This window comes from Myotis nattereri (genome assembly GCF_964212035.1).
Source record: "Myotis nattereri genome assembly, chromosome: 2".
In the NCBI taxonomy this organism is placed as follows: domain Eukaryota; kingdom Metazoa; phylum Chordata; class Mammalia; order Chiroptera; family Vespertilionidae; genus Myotis; species Myotis nattereri.
Window position 1 is genome coordinate 171,349,825 of NC_138076.1, and position 18,167 is coordinate 171,367,991.

At 36.6% G+C, this 18,167-nt stretch overlaps 1 long non-coding RNA gene across 1 annotated transcript; it reads right to left on the bottom strand.

Moving 5' to 3' along the window:
- Positions 1 to 374: 374 nt before the first annotated feature.
- On the bottom strand, positions 375 to 16,917 carry LOC308513044. Its single transcript, XR_013995505.1, has 3 exons — positions 16,766 to 16,917; positions 5,405 to 5,449; positions 375 to 1,282 (listed from the first exon to the last, which is right to left on the bottom strand). It is a non-coding gene; the product is annotated as an uncharacterized lncRNA (long non-coding RNA).
- Between the last annotated feature and the right edge of the window lie 1,250 nt (positions 16,918 to 18,167).

Below are 18,167 nucleotides of genomic sequence, written 5' to 3' on the forward strand. Positions count from 1 at the left end.
GATACTTATATTAGCATTTCTAAGCATCTGAGATCTCCTCTTAAAGTATGCTTTGAACTATTCAGTCTAAATGCTGCTTTCTAGAAGTTACTAGTTTAAAGAATGGGAAATGGTGTTAATGGAGTTAATCTTGTGTAATTTCAGTGTGGGTTGTCAGGAATACCTTTAAGTAAAGAAAATGACTCTAATCTTCTTAAGCAATTCGTTTTCTTAGCAACTGTGAGGCAGGAGCTAATTTACTTTGCCTGTGTACATAAACCCTGTCTTATTAAAGAAAAATTTTACTCCTGGAAAGAAGTCAGGATACCCATGAAATTATTTAAATTTAGACATATTGGAAAATACTACAAAATATAAGACATTACATTTTTTTTCTGTTGTCAGTTTCTTTAATAAGTATCAAATGCCAATGTAGAAATAAAGCCCTGTTACAAGGAGGGAATTTTATCATGGAGTGAAAACAAGAGCTATTCGGTTGTTTTTAAAGGGAAGAGATCAAAGCTGGTCACTCCTAACTGAGGGTGTTTGAGCAGCAGGATGGGGTGGGGAGTGGAGAGGTTACGACTCAATTCTTGATGCTTCTATTCCAAGTCACCCGTTTGTGATAAGCCTTACTGGCATTTTTCTTAGACTGGTTAAGTCAAGATTCTGAATTTTTCACTTCAACAGGGTTTTACTCTTTGCTGATTATTGTTTCCACCCCCACTCCTGACCATAAAGGACCAGTGTTCTTGTCTAAAAGGGGAAGAGGAAGACTCTATAAATAACCTTTGTAATATTTCTAGGTTATAATACAATGGCTTTATTTTTGCATATGTTTTTCAAAAGGAATTAATTTAGGTTACATTTTCCCATGACATATCTTAAGGGAAATTTAGTAATTTTTATGGAACGTAGATTATAACAGTGCACATTTCATATAGTTAGGAACCATTAGAAAATCTGGGAAGCAGTCATTCAGATTCAGAGAATATTCTCCCAAGCATGAAAGATAAAACTTCAATTTCATAGTGAAGCATTTGATGATTGTGTAGTTTATGTACATATTCTCTCTCATTTTGATTATTATGATAATTTTCTAATTGGCTGCCTCCATGCTTCACTTTATCTGTTTTCCATGTATACACTTTATCTGTTTTCCATGTCAGTTACCCTCCTTAAAGTAGAAGTCTGATTGTTATTGTGTTTATGGCATATAATATTTCAGTGGCTTCCCAGTGGCTATGGAGTAAAAGTCAAAATTTCTAAACATAGCACAGTATGGCTTCATCTGCTGCTTTTCCTGAAAAACAACAAAACAAAACAAACAAATAAAAAACATGCCTTTATTTCAGCTCTGTTTGCTCTTTCCTAATACAGCAAGTTTTCCACAGTACACACCTCAACTTCTCATTCCCACTGGCAGAATGTCTTCTTTGTTTAGGTTAAAAGTCTTGTTTGTGAAATCATGCACCCATAACACTTTGTATATGCCTCTACTATCTCATTGCTCACATCACAATATACTTATTTGATTGAATATCTGGCTCATCTACTATTTAAGGTCATTCATCTTGATGCCTCAGGCATCCATCCAGTGCCTGACATGTAGTAAATAGGCTTAAAAATGCTTAAATGAGCCCTGGCTGGTTTGGCTCAGTGGATAGAGTGTCAGCCTGCAGACTGAAGGGTCCCAGGTTTGATTCCATTCAAGGGCACATGCCTGGGTTGCAGGCTCGATCCTGTTTGGGGGGTGTGCAGGAGGCAGCCGATCCCTGAGTCTCTCATATCATTGATGTTTCTATCTCTCTCTTCCTCTCCCTTCCTGTCTGAAATCAATAAAAATATACTTAAAAAATAAAAATGCTTAATATCACAATCATTCCTTAGTAAATTATATTGTTATAAAAATAAAAGGCTTAAAAAAAAGCTTACCAGCAGCCAGAGAATGATTATTCTCAAGGAATGATGAGAGTGATTGCTAACTCTTCAGAGCAATGATAGAATATAGTAAAATAACTGATAAAATTCCCAACCATGTAGTGACTCACTAGTGGAAATTAAAACAAACAAAAAACCAAAACACTTCAGGCAGCAGGTAAAGGATCCACATCAGCTTGAAGTGGAGGAATGAATGATGAACAGGAAAAGCAGCAAATATGTGTTTAATTATAAGCAAACTGAGTCATTTGTTTCTTAATCCCTTCATTTTTATCACCAGCCCTCCCTTGAATAACCAGCAGTCTATTCTCTGTATCTATGAGTCTGTTTCTATTTTCTTTGTTCATTTATTTATTCTTTAGATTCCACATATAAATAAAATCATATGATATTTGTGTTTCTCTGTCTAACTTATTCGACATAGCATAATGCCCTGTAGGTCCACCCATGTTGTTGCAAATGGTAGTGTTTCATGATTTTTTTTATGACCGAGTAATATTCCATAGTATATATGTGCCACAACTCCATTGTATATATGTACCACAATATTTTTATCCACTCTCCTATTGATAGTCACTTGGGTTACTTCCATATCTAGACTATTATAAATAATGCTGCAATGAACATGGGGGTACACATATCAGTTTGAATTAGTGTTTTGGGTTTTAACATTGAATTATTCTAGAATAGATAGAGTTGTTAGCTTCTTCAAACATAATTTCAAGTACTGTAAACTTTGAATGATTATAAAAAAGATTTAAATTTTTTTTCTATAAAATTTTATGTTGTTATATAGCATTTACTATGTTCTGGGCACTGTCACAAACACTTATTATTCTTTTGATCATAAGTTTTGACCAGGAAGTGTGTGTAACTATTTCACATTCAAAATCCATTATTATACATTATTCTTAGAGATGGAATTTCTCATTAAAAATTTGGAACTACTGTATTATAGAACTTTATATAAATCCTCTATTTAATACCTTCCCTAGTAGTTTTGTTTTTCTTATATCAGGGCAATATTACTTTTCACTAACTCATACCTTCTAAATCCTCTCCAGGCTACTTTGTGTGATTTCTACATGCGAGGGTAAAAGGTTGGAGAACACTGTAGAACCAGATAGAGGTAGGGGAAGAGTATGAAGGAAAAGGTCCTCATTTAATCACTCTGCATTTTAAGGCTATATTAAAAAAACCACAAGTACTAGAAAATATAATATGTATATACATATGGCTACCTATATTTATTTCCTTGTGTGCTTCTCCTTTACTTTTCTCTTTCTTTTGGGTTCATGCCCCCATGCTCTCATTCTGCATTTGACAACTGACTTGATCAGTTCCATAGCCACAAAAAGTCGTAAATGATTGGCTTCATAAGATACTTCTGTGACCTTTGTACTGATGGTTGCTTAGAGTTCCCAAAAGGAAACTCACTGGGAGCCAGCCTTCAACTTCAATGCCTACTCTAATTTCACAGTGAAATATATCCCTGTACTTATAACCCCCTCCTAGCTCATCCAACTCTACTAGGTATTCTTCATGTCTTAAGGCTGTAAGAAAAGCTGGGAGCTGTGCTATAATTTTCTCTGCAATGTTCAAATGCTTAATTTATTGCACAGTCACTTTCTAGATGACTAATCAAGTAAAGTATTTTAATAATCAGCTGAATTTCTCTAGTAATTGCAGTGGAATAGGATTTCTCGTAGAAGCTATTGGAAAATATCTCACATGTGTTTAATAAAACAAATTAGAGAACTCAACATTTTAAGTACATGGTTACTGTTTTTATAATTGGTTTAATGTTATCCAAGAGAGTAAACTAAACAACAAGTCTTATAAGACATGAGTTAAATAAAGCTTAGGTCTCATGGATGCGGGGTGGAGGAGGTTAATGGGGGGGAAAAGAGGAACATCTGTCATACTTTCAACAATAAAGATACATTAAAAAAAAACCCACAAAACTTAGGTATCTACCAAAGCACCTTCAGGTGACTTTTGATAAGAATGTGGTATGCAAGTGGGCTTTCCCCCTCCTGGAAATCATACACAAGCAATAAGGAAAACAATTTTTTTAAAACCTACAAACAATATAATCAAACTTACATGTGAGAGCTAGCTACCAAGAGCAGCTGAGACCTGAAAGAAGTTTCATGGTAGGAAGTAAAAAAAAGTAGGAAGAGAGTTCAGTAACAGCAGATCTCAAAAGCAGGGGGCAAATGCTTTTTCTGAAGAGAAGGTAGCTACCTGAAAGAGAAAACGTTATATCTCTTGTTCGGAAGGGTTTGAGGAATTGAGTTAGCTAGGCTGGTGGCAGAAATTTGCTAAACCTGGTTTGGGGCTAAACGAAGCATCACAATGATGTGTTTTATTTGTGGGAAGCAGAAGAGAGAATCTTTTGGGTTATAAATCATGAAAGAATATCCTGGTCTCTCCTCACCAAGAACTTTGTGCAATTAGCTGGTCCAGAAAAGTTCAGCTCATACAACAATGCAGAAGAAACTGGTACAGTCATGACATAGATACTGTAAGATAAACGTGAAAGATGGCAGCAGCATTTGTCAACAGACTGTGTAAAAGTCGCCATAAACAAGGTAAAGCTTGTGACAAGCACTTTTATTATTATTGTTTTGTTGTTAAAGAAAACAGTTCTATGAAGGAAGACAACAAAATAGCAATAGAATAAGGAAGAAAAGAACATAGGAAATATAAGATGACAGAAGTAGAAGAGGAAAGCTGAGAGAGTAGATTTCAGGAAGATGCAGAAGACAATAGCAAAACCATCAGAGAAACGAAGATGAGGTTTAAACAAGGACACACACACAAAAAATATACAATTAGAAAAACAATAAAGGACAAAAAATATAAGGAGGACTAAATTTAATTCACCCAATTATTTGAAGATGTAAACACATACATAGGAAAATAACAAAATGTTAGCAGGTCATAAAAGGATATAAAAGACCATGTTTGTGGTAACAAGAAACTGGAACAAAATAAAAATGATACTTTTCTATGGAATTGTAAAAGAGTTTTGTATGCAAGGAAGGCTTCATGAACTGAATTCTAGGGTGAAATGAATTCTTCATAGCTAAGCAGAGAGGCTGGTGAACTCAACCTAATTAAAACTGTGGGCTGACCTAAGTGCAAATCAAACCCTAGAAAGAATCAGAATCAACCGCCTTTCCTTCCAACCGTCAAATAAGGAAGGAACTTGTACTGTCCGAGAAATAAATGAAACAACAGTGGGCCTTTACACTTAGTCTTGGAACTAAAATAAAAAAACCCCAAGATATTAAATGAAGCAAGAAAATATCCACAATGAAAAGAAAACTTAATGGTGAAATATTGAACTGTTTTTCTGCAGATCAAAAAAGAGGTACTGATGTCTGCACTCACCACTTCTATTGTGCAAGAGGTCCTAGTGCAATAAAGCAAGGAAAATGCATAAGTAAAGTTGGAAAAGAAAAAATTAAGTTTTTACCTTTGGAAGACAATATGATGGTACACATGGATAACACAAAGGAATCTACAAAGAGAAAAGAACAAGCAGAACTAATAAATGACTTTAGCTAGTTCATAGATTACAAAGTCAATGTACAAAAGTCAGCTTTGTATAATAGCAATGAATAATTGAACAAAAAATTTTTAATGCAATACTAGTTACAGTAGCCTAAAAGCATAAAATATTTAGGAATATACTTAACAAAAGCTTACATGTTCTCTGCACCATTGAGAACAAAACATTTCTGAGAGAAAAGAAAAATAAACTAAGAAAATGAAGAGTAATCTGACAATCATTGGAAGACTCAATATTTTTAAGATGTCAGTTCATCCCAAATTGGTATATAAATTTAATTAAATATCAGTCAAAACAGCCAGATGTTTGTGTAAGAGATGGTACAAATGATTTGGAAAACTGGCAGTTTCTTATAAATTTAAACATACCCTAGTGTATGACTCAGTAATCCCAATCCTCAGTATCAAAGATGAATGGAAATGTCCATAAAAAATGTACAAAATGATGTACAAAAACGTTAATAGTAACTTAATAGCCAGTAGTTGGAAACAACCCAAATCTCTATAAAAGGAAAATAGATGAAGAAATGGTGTATATTCATACAATGAAATAAAAATTTTAAGATATATATGACAATATGGATAAATATCAAAAACATTGTATTGCATGAGAAGCCAGAAATAAAAGAGAACATGTGCTGTGATTCCATTTATATGAAGTTCAAAGCAGGCAAAATAAACTATGGTAATAAAAATCAGAACAGTGTGTGTGTGTGTGTGTGTGTGTGTGTGTGTGTGTGTGCGCGCAAAGGGGAGCATGGCTGGGTGGCAATGAGGGACAGAAGAAAGAGAGGTGGGATCCAAGGACCCAAGGGAACCTTTTTCTGTAAAGGAAATATTCTCTTTCTTGTTGGGGATGGAGTAAATGGATTTATAAGTTTGTCAAAACTCCTTAGATTGTGTACACTTACAACCTGTACATTTCACTGTGTGTAGGTTATACATGAATAAAATATTGTAAGAGGTGTTTGGCAGCCATGTAGCTCTTTTACTCATATTTTCTCAAGAGTGACCCTGCTGGGAGGCCTGTGGTTAGCACACAGCCTGTGCTGCAGCCCCTCAGAATGCACCGCAGCGTTGGAGCTGACAGGTTCTGCCGGCTACTCCAGCCAGTGACTTAGCGTGACATGGATGTCAGAGCCTGGCCATGTCTGCCCATGAGGCTCTCCAAGGGCAGTCTTTTCCCTAGAGCTCCCCTTTAGGACTGGCCACCCTGGTTTTCAGAGATGCACTGGTCTGAGGCTCTTCCTATCCAACTGGCCTTGCTTTCCCCCCTCTCTTTTCTTAAGTTTCAGACCAGTTCCAAGGTCTGAAAGCTTTCCTAGCCTACTTCTGCTGTCTCACCTTTGTGAGGTGAGACAGGCATTACCCTCAGTAATATTTCTCTCTCTCTCTCTCTCTCTCTCTCTCTCTCTCTCTCTCTCTCTCTCTCTCTTTTCTCTCTCTCCTTACCCGAGGATATTTTTTCATTAATTTTTAGAGAGAGTGGAAGAGAGAGGGAAAGAGAGAGAAACATCTATCTGAGAGAAACATAACAGTTGGTTGCCTCCTGTACAGTCCAACCAGGGCCCGGGCTGGGGAGAAGCCTGCAACCAAGGTACATGCCCTTGATTGGATTTGAACCTGGGATCCTTTCAGGCCAACACTCTATCCACTGAGCCAAACTGGCTAGCACAATAATCTCTTGTATGACCCAAACTGTCAATCTTAGCTTTTGACCCAAGCTGTCAATGGAAAAAATCGGATACAAATTAGACCAAATATATGTCATATCAATACATTTAAATTGGCTTAATTCCAGAAATGTTTTTTTTTTCTTCTTAGAAAGAAATAACACTTGATACTTTTACACTGTTTGCAGCAGGCCCATCTAAAACAAATCCTATATAATAAAAGGCTAATATGCAAATTGACTGAATGGAGGAACAACTGGTCACTATGATTAGCACTGACCACCAGGGGGCAAATGCTCAATGCAGGAACTGCCCCCTGGTAGTCAGTACACTCCCACAGGGGGAGCTTCACTCAGCCAGTAGCTGGGCTCACAGCTGGCGAGCGCAGTGATGGTGGCCGGAGCCTCTCCCGCCTCTGAGCAGTGGGGAGTGGGTCTAAGCTGGCAGCTGGATATCCCGTAAGAGGTCCCAGACTGTGAGAGGGCACAGGCCAGGCAGAAGGACCGCCCCCCCGCCCCCGCCCCTTGCCGCCTCCAAGTGCACGAATGTTGTGCACTGGGCCTCTAGTATATTAATAGTTGAATATAAAGTTGTGAACAAAGGCAAAGGCAAACAGAAACCAGGAGTTATGGTCTTAAAATCAGATTAGGAGAAATTCAAGCTAAAACACATTAAGAAGAGGAAATACTCATTTTGAACGCATGAAGAGACATTTCAAATATAGGTGACTTTAAAGGCAACCTTAGGATGAAGACAGAGGACATTTACTCTGGAAACAAATATTTGAACATGTGAATCGCTCTGTAGTTAATTTAATTTAGTAAACCTATGTGGATGAGCCAAAAATATGAATTTATTTAGTGTAGTCCTGGATCCAGCTCCCGCTTCAATAAGTTATTTTCTTTAATAACCAAAATATATGTTCTGTCTGGAAAGCTTTATAACATCTGGTTTAAATAGTTACACATAATAATTTCCAAAGTAATTCAAACCCATTCCCTAGCATTTATCTCAGTTGAAGCTCTATAAATTTATCTCTGTGGTTATTAATGTCTCTCTCAACATACAATGAGATTTATGAGGGCAGGAACATTATGTGTTGGTTGGTTTACTTGTACTTATCATTGTATCCTCTGCATTGTAAACAGTCTTAGCCATAGTAGGTATTCAAGAATTCTTACGAATAAGTAAATGAAGAAAGGACACAATAATATTTATGTAATCCCTTATGAAGGACTACAACTACATTTATTCCTTCTAGATGATAGTCTTTCTGGAGGTAGAGAGATGCTTTGCTCATTCATTGGTTCATCCATTCATTCAACAAATATTTACATGGCAGACACTATACTGGGCATAAAATAACAAGTGATAACAAGAATAGATATAGTCCCTGTTCTTGAGGAGTTCACAGCCTGGTAGGTAACTACTTGAGTACTTAACATTTCTATCTCTAATATTTAAAGTACAACTAATTATACGTTAGTAATAATACCATATCAAAGAGCTCTTTTTTTATTTGACCTCCACAGCAATGTTGTCTCCATTTTACAGAAAAAACTCCAGATATAAAATAGTTATGCTTTGCATAGATTAGTTCATTCATTTAAGAAATTTTTTATTGAGTGCCTACTGTGTTTCAGGAACTTTTCTAAGAGTAGAAAACAACAATGAACAAAACAAAAAAGGACTCTTCTAGGAGGAGGTGGCAAACAATGAACAATAAAAAAGATACATTTTAATAGTGGTGTTACAGAAGAAACACATTGAATGATGCAATAGAAAGTGACTATAGAGAGGGAATTCAGGGAAGGACTCTCTGAGGAGGTGCCAACTGAAACCAAACAGTGAAGCGTTAGATAGTCCAACCATTTAAAGAATCATTGGAAAGCCTTCAAAGGGAGTACCAAGTCCCAGGTAATGCGCAGGAAATTAACTTGGCATATTCAAGGGGAAAAAGGGAAGACTGGCGTAATGGAGGCAATGGGTTACATGCTGAGATAAGATTCAGAAAGGTCCCAGTCAGATCTCGTAGGGTCTTACAGGCCAGGGATTCTGTTCTTCAGGTATTGAGAAGCCAAAGGAGAATTTATACAATTTACTTAGCCTGGGTACTTACAGATGAGGATTCCTTGGCATTAAGTATAAAATAAGTGAATTGTGCTTAACTTTGATTTCAAAGAAAACATGAAAGTGATTGTCTTACAATCAGCTGGGAGTTTCCCTTAGGGCTTAGGCCATTGGATCACTCTGGAAACACTAAAGGTGGTCAGTCTTCTTCAGAGGGGTGTGTGTGTGTGTTGTGTGTGTGTGTGTGTGGCGGGGATGCAAAAGGGGGGGGGTGTAAAAAGGGTGGTAATGCCTAGGAGACACTGAGGGTATCCAGTAGTATATTTTTGGTCTATCCATTACATTTCTATTTAATGCTGTTAGCTTTGTTGGGCATACCATCTTTATTGGGTTTTGGTTTCTGGCTTATATAGTCCATGTTTAGTCATTTCCACCATGGCTGTAACTGAGTTGTTTCAACAGATTGTGTTGAATGAAAATGCATTTGCAGCTGTTCTTTCTTTCTTTCTGGGGCACTGCCTTTGGGCATCCAGGGCTGCTTCACCTGAGAACCTTCCATAAAGACTTTCTGTTGTAGCCATGATATTTGATTTTTTTTTTTGATGCCAAGACTCTATTCCCCTTTTCCAAGGACACCCTGATTTGCTCTTTTCAAATTAAATCTCCCTTGTGTGTAGTATTGACACGATTGAAATCCAAGTGCTTGGTTTGCTCCTGCAAAAGAAACCAAATAAGTTACTTGTCTCTTCTTTCCAAATGCTTTCTCTGACCTTCCCCAGTATTATCAAGAGTGAGGTAGAGTGAGGTAAGAGACTTAAATATGGCTAACCAGTTGTTCTCCTGGCACACTGACTCTTGAATGACGTGATGCAAAGAGAGAAGAAACGGTTGTTCATATCTCAGCAGTCATGGCTACACAGTTCCGGAAGACCTTCTTGAGTTGTCTGTTTTCACTTTTTCCAGCCTTGTTTTTCAGTTCTCCCATAGAACCTGGGAGATACTTATTTTATTATACTTTCTTTTGACTTAAGTAAGCCAGGTTTGGTTTTTGTTACTAAAGAATCCTAAAATATATGTAAGTCATACTAGGACAGTGATGGCGAACCTTTTGAGCTCGGCGTGTCAGCATTTTGAAAAACCCTAACTTAACTCTGGTGCCGTGTCACATATAGAAATGTTTTGATATTTGCAACCATAGTAAAACAAAGACTTATATTTTTGATATTTATTTTATATATTTAAATGCCATTTAACAAAGAAAAATCAACCAAAAAAATGAGTTCGCGTGTCACCTCTGACACGCGTGTCATAGGTTCGCCATCATTGTACTAGGGTCTTCCCTAACTTTTCATTCCCACAAATAAATATTCTAGGGAAATAAGTCCTACCAGGAAAATAGATAGCTAAGCTGATAATAAAGATTAAATCATGATTTTAATAGTAGAAGATAGTATTCTTGCCAGATACTGTTTGCATTGTCATAAGAAATGCTTTAATGGAAGAAATGTTTTGGTAATAATGAGGTAGTGTCTTACCCAAAAGTTGCCCAGGGACCATCCTGAACAATATTCCTTACACTTCTAGGACAACAGACATAGTGTTCACAGTTGACACTTTTGCCAGGAGCCAAAAGAACAAAGAGAAAGGATGCAGAGAGATGAAGAGGGCAGGAATTTGTTCTAGATCTGTACTCCCTAAAAACACCTTAAAGCTTTTGTAAATTTTATTTAACTTAAGCACAGCTTCTTCTTCTCTTATACAGTTTATATTTGTGTTTTTTCTCTGAATGCTTTTTAAAATTCCCCCAAAATAAGTAGAGATGATACAATACAGTTTTACACTTTGTAAGATCATGTTGTGATAAGGTTTAACAGTTCTTATGAATAGTATAAAAAAGTGTTTAGATTAAGTTTTCCTTTAATTTCTTTAAAGGTTAATAAAACAAGCATTTTTAAAACCGAATAGAACTTTATTAAGCCTTAAAGCATTAAAATCAGGGAGTACTATTTAAAAATAAGGTTATTTCCTAATAGTATTACTTTGTCTAAAGATAAAATACTTTCTTTGAAAAGATTAATGTGTTTATTTTGGCTTACATTTTCTTTTATTAATTTTTGGTCTCTGGTTAGTGTATCTCATAGTCACTTATTTCAAACCATCCCTTAAATAGTAAATAATGAATTGTTTTAAGACTTATAGTCTATATGTTGGAATTGAATTATTATTTGCAGCTGTTTTGCTTTGTTTCAATGAAATGTAAGCAGCATTTTAAATTTCTATGACACTATAATTTTTGGCTTTCTCTAGCATAAACGTACTAAGTAATCTTAATATTTATGCCTTATATGTTTAGCCTCATTTGTTTGCTATTTGTAAAAAATCTCTATTCTTCATTTTGATTAGCCAGTTCCAATCATCCTCATAAGCATAAGTCAACTCTTTTCTTTTTTTTTTTAATATAGTTTATTGATTTTTTACAAAGAGGAAGGGAGAGGGATAGAGAGTTAGAAACATCGATGAGAGAGAAACATCGATCAGCTGCCTCCTGCACACTCCCTACTGGGATGTGCCTGCAACCAAGGTACATGCCCTTGACCAGAATCGAACCTGGGACCCTTCAGTCCACAGGCCGACGCTCTATCCACTGAGCCAAACCGGTTAGGGCAGTCAACTCTTTTCTTAACTAGTAGGTCTCCTAAAAATATTCCAGGTTAAACCTTCCTGTCTCTAAAAGTCATTTAACACAGAATCATGGGTTCCTTTGTGACATTGGTTTTTGTTGTCTTATTATTCAGCACTCCACTATTTTCCCCTCAACTCAGTTGCAAATTCCCTGAAACCAGGGAATGAGGCAGTATAACCAAGTATTTAGAATCATGGACTCTTTAGTTGGAATGCCTTGGGTGAATCCCTGCTCTATCACTATTTCCCTGTGGGCATGTCACTTAATTTCTCTAAATAGTTTCCTCTTCTGCTTAAAAATACTCTACAATAAATGTTTGCTCTTATTTTTAAAAAATAATGATATCATTTATATAGCACCTTAGCACAATTTATTGGATTTAATCCTGATAACATTCTATTAAATATACTAGAGGCCCAGTGCACGAATTCATGCATGGGTTGGGTCCCTCAGCAAGGCCTGTGGGAATTGGTCAAAACCGGCAGTCCAATGCCGCCTACTGCTCCTGCCTGCTGCTCTCCCTTATCCCAGCCCATTCAGTCCTGATTGGAGAGGCTTGCGCTGCAGTGGTGCTTGCCAGCCGTGAATCCTGCATCTGGTGCCCGTCCAAAGGGGTGGGGGGGGGGGGAGCCCAGGACGAGATCAGCCCTCTGGGCAAGCAGTGGGATGCCCTTGCCAGCCTGGGTTCCAGATCTGTCCTGCTGACATTCAAGTCGATTATCGGGAGCCACCTGGAGGCCGCTTTTATATCGTTTCTTCCTTGCGGAGCATCTAGGAGAGGAAGTGGCAGTGGTGCCCAAGGTCAACTTCCAGGAGGCCTGCGGCACTGTTGGGATTGTGCTGGCACTGCTGGTCTGTCAGTGCTTGGCCCATTCTCCGGATATTGGACCAGCTGGACTACTGAGGGAGTGAGAGGCTGCTGCCAGGCTGGTGGGCCACTGGGACAGGTGGGTCAGCTGAGTGGCATTCCCGCTGTGGGAGCACACTGACCACCAGGAGGCAGCTCCTGTGTTGAGCATCTGCCCCCTGGTGGTCAGTGCGCATCATAGCGATCACTCGGGTTGTTCGGTTGTTCGGTCGTTCTGTCACTTAGGCTTTTATATATGTAGATGTTACTATCCTCATTTTATAGATGAAGACCTTGTTCTTAAAGAAACTAAGAGCTGGCAAGAGATAATATTGCAAGAAGTGGAGCCAAGTGCACAGATGGTGTGGCTCAGTGGTTGAGTGTCAACCCATGAACCAGGAGGTCATGGTTTGATTCCCTGTTAGGGCACATGCCCGGGTCATGGGTTCAATCCCCAGGAGCGGGTATGCAGGAGGCAGCCGATCAATGATTCTCATCACTGATGTTTCTATTTTTTTCTCCCTCTTCCTTCCTCTCTCTGAAATCAATAATAACAACAATAATAATAAGCATATTTTTTAAAAAATCACATATACACAAAAAGAGGTTCAAGTCAAGGCTTGAACTTAAGACCACTCACTCAAACTTTGCATACTGATGAATCACCTAAATTAGGTGATTGATGAGTTGTCTCTTGCTTGCAATCTTTCCTACTTAGGCTTTTTTACTTGGAGACAACTGTTCGTTTCTTTGAATTTCTCCCTGTTCATTTATCTTCAAACTTCCCCTCTTCTCACCTCAAGAATTTTAAGAACAGGAGAGAGTTCATTATGTATTAGCTACCATTTCACTAAATCTAATCAAACTTTGAAATTTCCTGCTTGACTTGCAAAGTCAGTCTCGATTTATTTTGTACTTTCCAACCTCATCTTCTCTTGATCACCTTTCTGTGACTGCATAGCTGAGTCACCCTTTCATGTTCACTGCTCCATCGCTCACTTCCTTTCTTCCCCTCAAGCCATTACATCTGTCCTTCCTTACAAAATATGTTTCTTGTTGGTTGAATCTGTTTTTAATTCAAGTCTTCAATCATCCTTCATTGCTTGGAGTACTTACAGCTTGTCCGAAGGCCCATTTGTAATTTTATCCCTTTACTTTAGATTTCTTCTCTCTGTCTCTCTTTTTTTTTCTTTGAAGAATCTTGTCCTATTAATCTTATAGCATTATTTCTTTATCTATTGCTTGTTCAAACTTCACTATTTTTTTCTACACTCACTATAGCAGAATGAGTTGAAAATTATCTGTTAATAATCACACCTATATAGAGTTCACTCTATAAATACTACATGGATTAAATTAAAAAAAGTTTCACCTCTGCCTCTTTTTATAAATCTAAATTTAAAAAAAAAACCACTAGAATTTTGTTTTGTTTAAAAGAGGATGGAATTTCATTAGTAGGTAACATTTGGGTAAGATAAAAATTTATATGAAAACGTAGGTAGACTAAAATCCTACATCAGGATAAATATGTAGATATTTAATATAAGGTCAGTGTCTATAAAAGACCTGAAGTATTTTTTCTCTGTGTTGATGTAGGGAATTTATGATATTGCAAGCCTCTGAATCCTAATTGCTTTTTTCTCATGGTAGCATTCATGTGGCTGTTATGATCCAAGATGACTCAATTTCTTGGGTTGAAGGATTTTTCCTGTCAGGGTTTGGCTATCAGGCTAGAGCCTAAAGAGTAAAACTTCATATTCTCACATTTGCAAGCAAATGTCTTATTTTAGGTTCCCAATAATAACACAAATTATGCATTATCCTTGGGAAGACACAAGGCTAGTAAGCAATTCTTAATTCTGCCAAAGTAAGAATGTAGTATCAGCCCTGGCTGGGTGGCTCAGTTGATTGGAGCATTGTCCCATCAACCAAAAGACTATGGGCTCAATTCTGGGTCAGGGCACATACCTAGGTTTTGTGTTTCTTCCCTGGTTGGGGCAAATAGGAGAGACAACCGATCAAGGTTTCTCTCACACTTCTCTCTCTCCCTTCTTCTTTCTCTAAAAATCAATACAAATATATCCTCCAGTGAGGATTTTAAAAAATAATGTAGTATCAGAGCTTTCATAAATTGGCCTACCTCTTCACTTTAAGGAATCCATTTGACAACTCTTATTGTCTTGTACTTAATAAAACTCTGTCATGCTCATAAATTAGCTCAAGAAAGTCTAACATACCTAGAGTTGGGATTCCTATATCACGAATTACCTTATTGTTTATTTTCTCACTCCTTCTTCCCAGGCAAGGATATCTGAAGTTTCAGGTCAGTCTCTTGCTATGAGACAAATTCGGGCCTTGAGCTAAACTTACAGGAAGCTCAACGTTTACAGACTCTTCAGCTCAATAATAAACCCCATTTTTACCCAGGCCTATTGCTCAGAGTCATCTAATGGGAACCTGAAACCTTACTGCTAAACTCATTGGCTTGAGTTTCTGAACTTGTATTGCCCAGAATCTCTAATCTTTTATCTCAGTTTTCTAGCATGGCTTCAAGTCCTCCCAGATGCCACATCTATCTGATTTGTAATCAGGGTCCAAGGTACTTGCCAACTCTGGCCTGCCTTTGTTAATTTTCTTGACTTGGATTTTTGCTTGGCTAGGTTTTCTTAGTCACAACCTTAACATTTACTTTCTTATAACTACATTCCTAGTTCTGCTCTTGTAGCCCTTATCCTTTTTTGTTTCAAACTAAGCTCTGGTTAAATACCCTAATTAGTCATTCTACAACGTGCACATTATGATTAAGAAGAAGATTATTGTTTTCCTCAGTGTACTGCCTTTGTAATTTAATCAAAAATAACACCAAGTAGTCAATCAAAAGAATGATGACTGCTCACATGTCAACGTACTTATTATGAATTAATACATTAAATTATCTACAATTATGGAATGGTAACATAACTATTGGAATTTTCATTCAATAAATCAGAATGGTTTAAATATCCTCACTATACTATTAACTCAGGCTTTAAGCAGATCTTAACAAAGCTGATTTATTTATTTATTTTAAAATATATTTTTATTGATTTCAGAGAAGAAGGGAAAGGGAGGGAGAGACAAAAATATCAGTGATGAGAGAGAATCAATGATTGGCTGCCTCTTGCACACCCCCTACTGGGCATTGGCCGAGCCCACAACCCGGGCATATGGCCTTGACCAGAATCAACCTGGGACCCTTCAGTCTGCAGGCTGATGCTCTACCCACTGAGCCAAACTGGCTAGGACTGATTTATTTTTAGTTATAAGTTTAAAAGAGCAAGTATAATAATTCTCAGTAAAATAATGAAGCAGTTACTTCTCTTTAAATATAAAATGAAATGCCCTGGCACAGACTTATTTATATGTATAAGAATAAATTAGCCTAAGAAATTATATACCGAAAGTTGATAAATGTTCATTGAATAAATGAATGAATGGTTCAACTAACCATACTATTTATTTTTCGTGACGTGTTTCTGGACCTCATTATTTTATTTATTCATATATATGTATATTTGTTTTTCCCCCTCAAAATTATGAGGGAGCTGAATTATTGGCCAATTGATAACAAAAATGATTTGAAAAACTCACGCCTATTGAAAATCATGTGCAAAGTTTTTATTTCTAAAAACAAACCTGAGGAAGTGTTTTCCTTGAGTATATTTACTGTGTTTTTTGTATCTAGCAGTAGTAAATTCAGGTATGCATTTTTCAATATCAAACATAACTATCAATTCATTGCCATTATGAACCTTGTAAATAGTGTTCAAAATGTTTATCTCTACTGAGACTTTTAACAGGACATACATGCTAGACAGAGATCTTAGTATTTTGCACTAATGTCCCAGAATATTAGCTGATACAATCATCATGTATCAGATATGGTAATATTCAGTTGCCAGCAACAGAAACCCCCAAATAACAATGGTTTAATTAAGAAAGAAATTTATTTACTTCTCAAGTAAAAGTCCAAAATGGGCAGTGCAATGCTGTAAGGGAGACCTGTTTCACAAAGTCCTCAGGACCCAGATTCCTCCTGTCTTGTTCTGCCATACATAGATTTCCATTCCCAACATTTATGATGATTATAATTGGCAATTCCACCCACATTCTAAAAGACAGGAAGGGAAAAATGAAACCAGAAAGGAGCAAAAGGTGTGGGCCAGTTACTTTAAAAGCAAGGTTTTGCTTACCTGTTATTAGCTAGAATTCAGCCATATGTCATATTGAGCTACAAGACAGACCAAGAAATGCAGTTCATATTCTGGGCATCCCTGAGTCCAAATAAAATGTCAGAAGCTCTTCATTGTGGAAGAAAAGGAGAAGGACTGTTGGGAGGCAATGATTCTCTACCACTGTATGTGAGTGACTTTAGGTTGATGATGCTCTGAAAACAAAGATTAAAGGATGTAATTATTTTGATTAGTCATTGGAAAATATTGTAGGGTAGTCACTGCAAATTTTTAATATAAAAATTGCAATGTATTTACAAAATATAACTTACTATGTGTATCTTGTCAACTTTACAATAAAAATATATTTGAAATAAGGCATAGGGAAAAAAAGTAAATAGTAAAAGTTAAACATTAGTCATCATTTCTAATTATTTATTTACCAAGCCAGGTCAAGTATAAAGAACATGAATTGCTTAAAATTATCTGAAATTAAAATAAAGCTTTTTAGTAAAGTTGCATTTAGGTAATTTTATATTTCCTACATTACTGCTTTGAGAGAGGAAAAAAAAGAGAGAATAGGGCACTTCCTCAAAACAAACCATATGAACTAGAATCTTGATGAGCATAATTTATCAGGAGGTTGGGCTAGCATCAAGGAGAATTAGGAAGACATAAACATGTTGCAGGAGAAAATCTTTACAACACTGAATGGATATTAGATCATACATTTCTTTGATAGTTGCATATTGTGAATATATTTTAAAATGATGAGGAAATGCCCAGAAACCTATCCTTTATAAGATTAAAGTAAATATTAATTTAGGAATGTTTCAACTTTGGTGATCTCTTATTTTGTTATTTGTATCACTTGTTCTGCACAATTTTCTGGTTTTTTTTTTTTGTGTGTGCACCTGTATTTACAAGAGATGAAAAATGTGCTACAGTCTCTTCCGTCCCAACCCCCAATCAAAGCACTCTGCTCAATTTATACTTTACTTTGTGAAGAGAAGCTTAGAGGTTGTGTGTGTGTGTGTGTGTGTGTGTGTGTGAGAGAGAGAGAGAGAGAGAGAGAGAGAGAGAATGCTTTCACACTTGAAAAGATTGACATCTCTAAGGTTACTTTCAAACAGATGTCATTTATTAAATTGTTATTTTTATTTATTAATCTTAACATTTTTCTC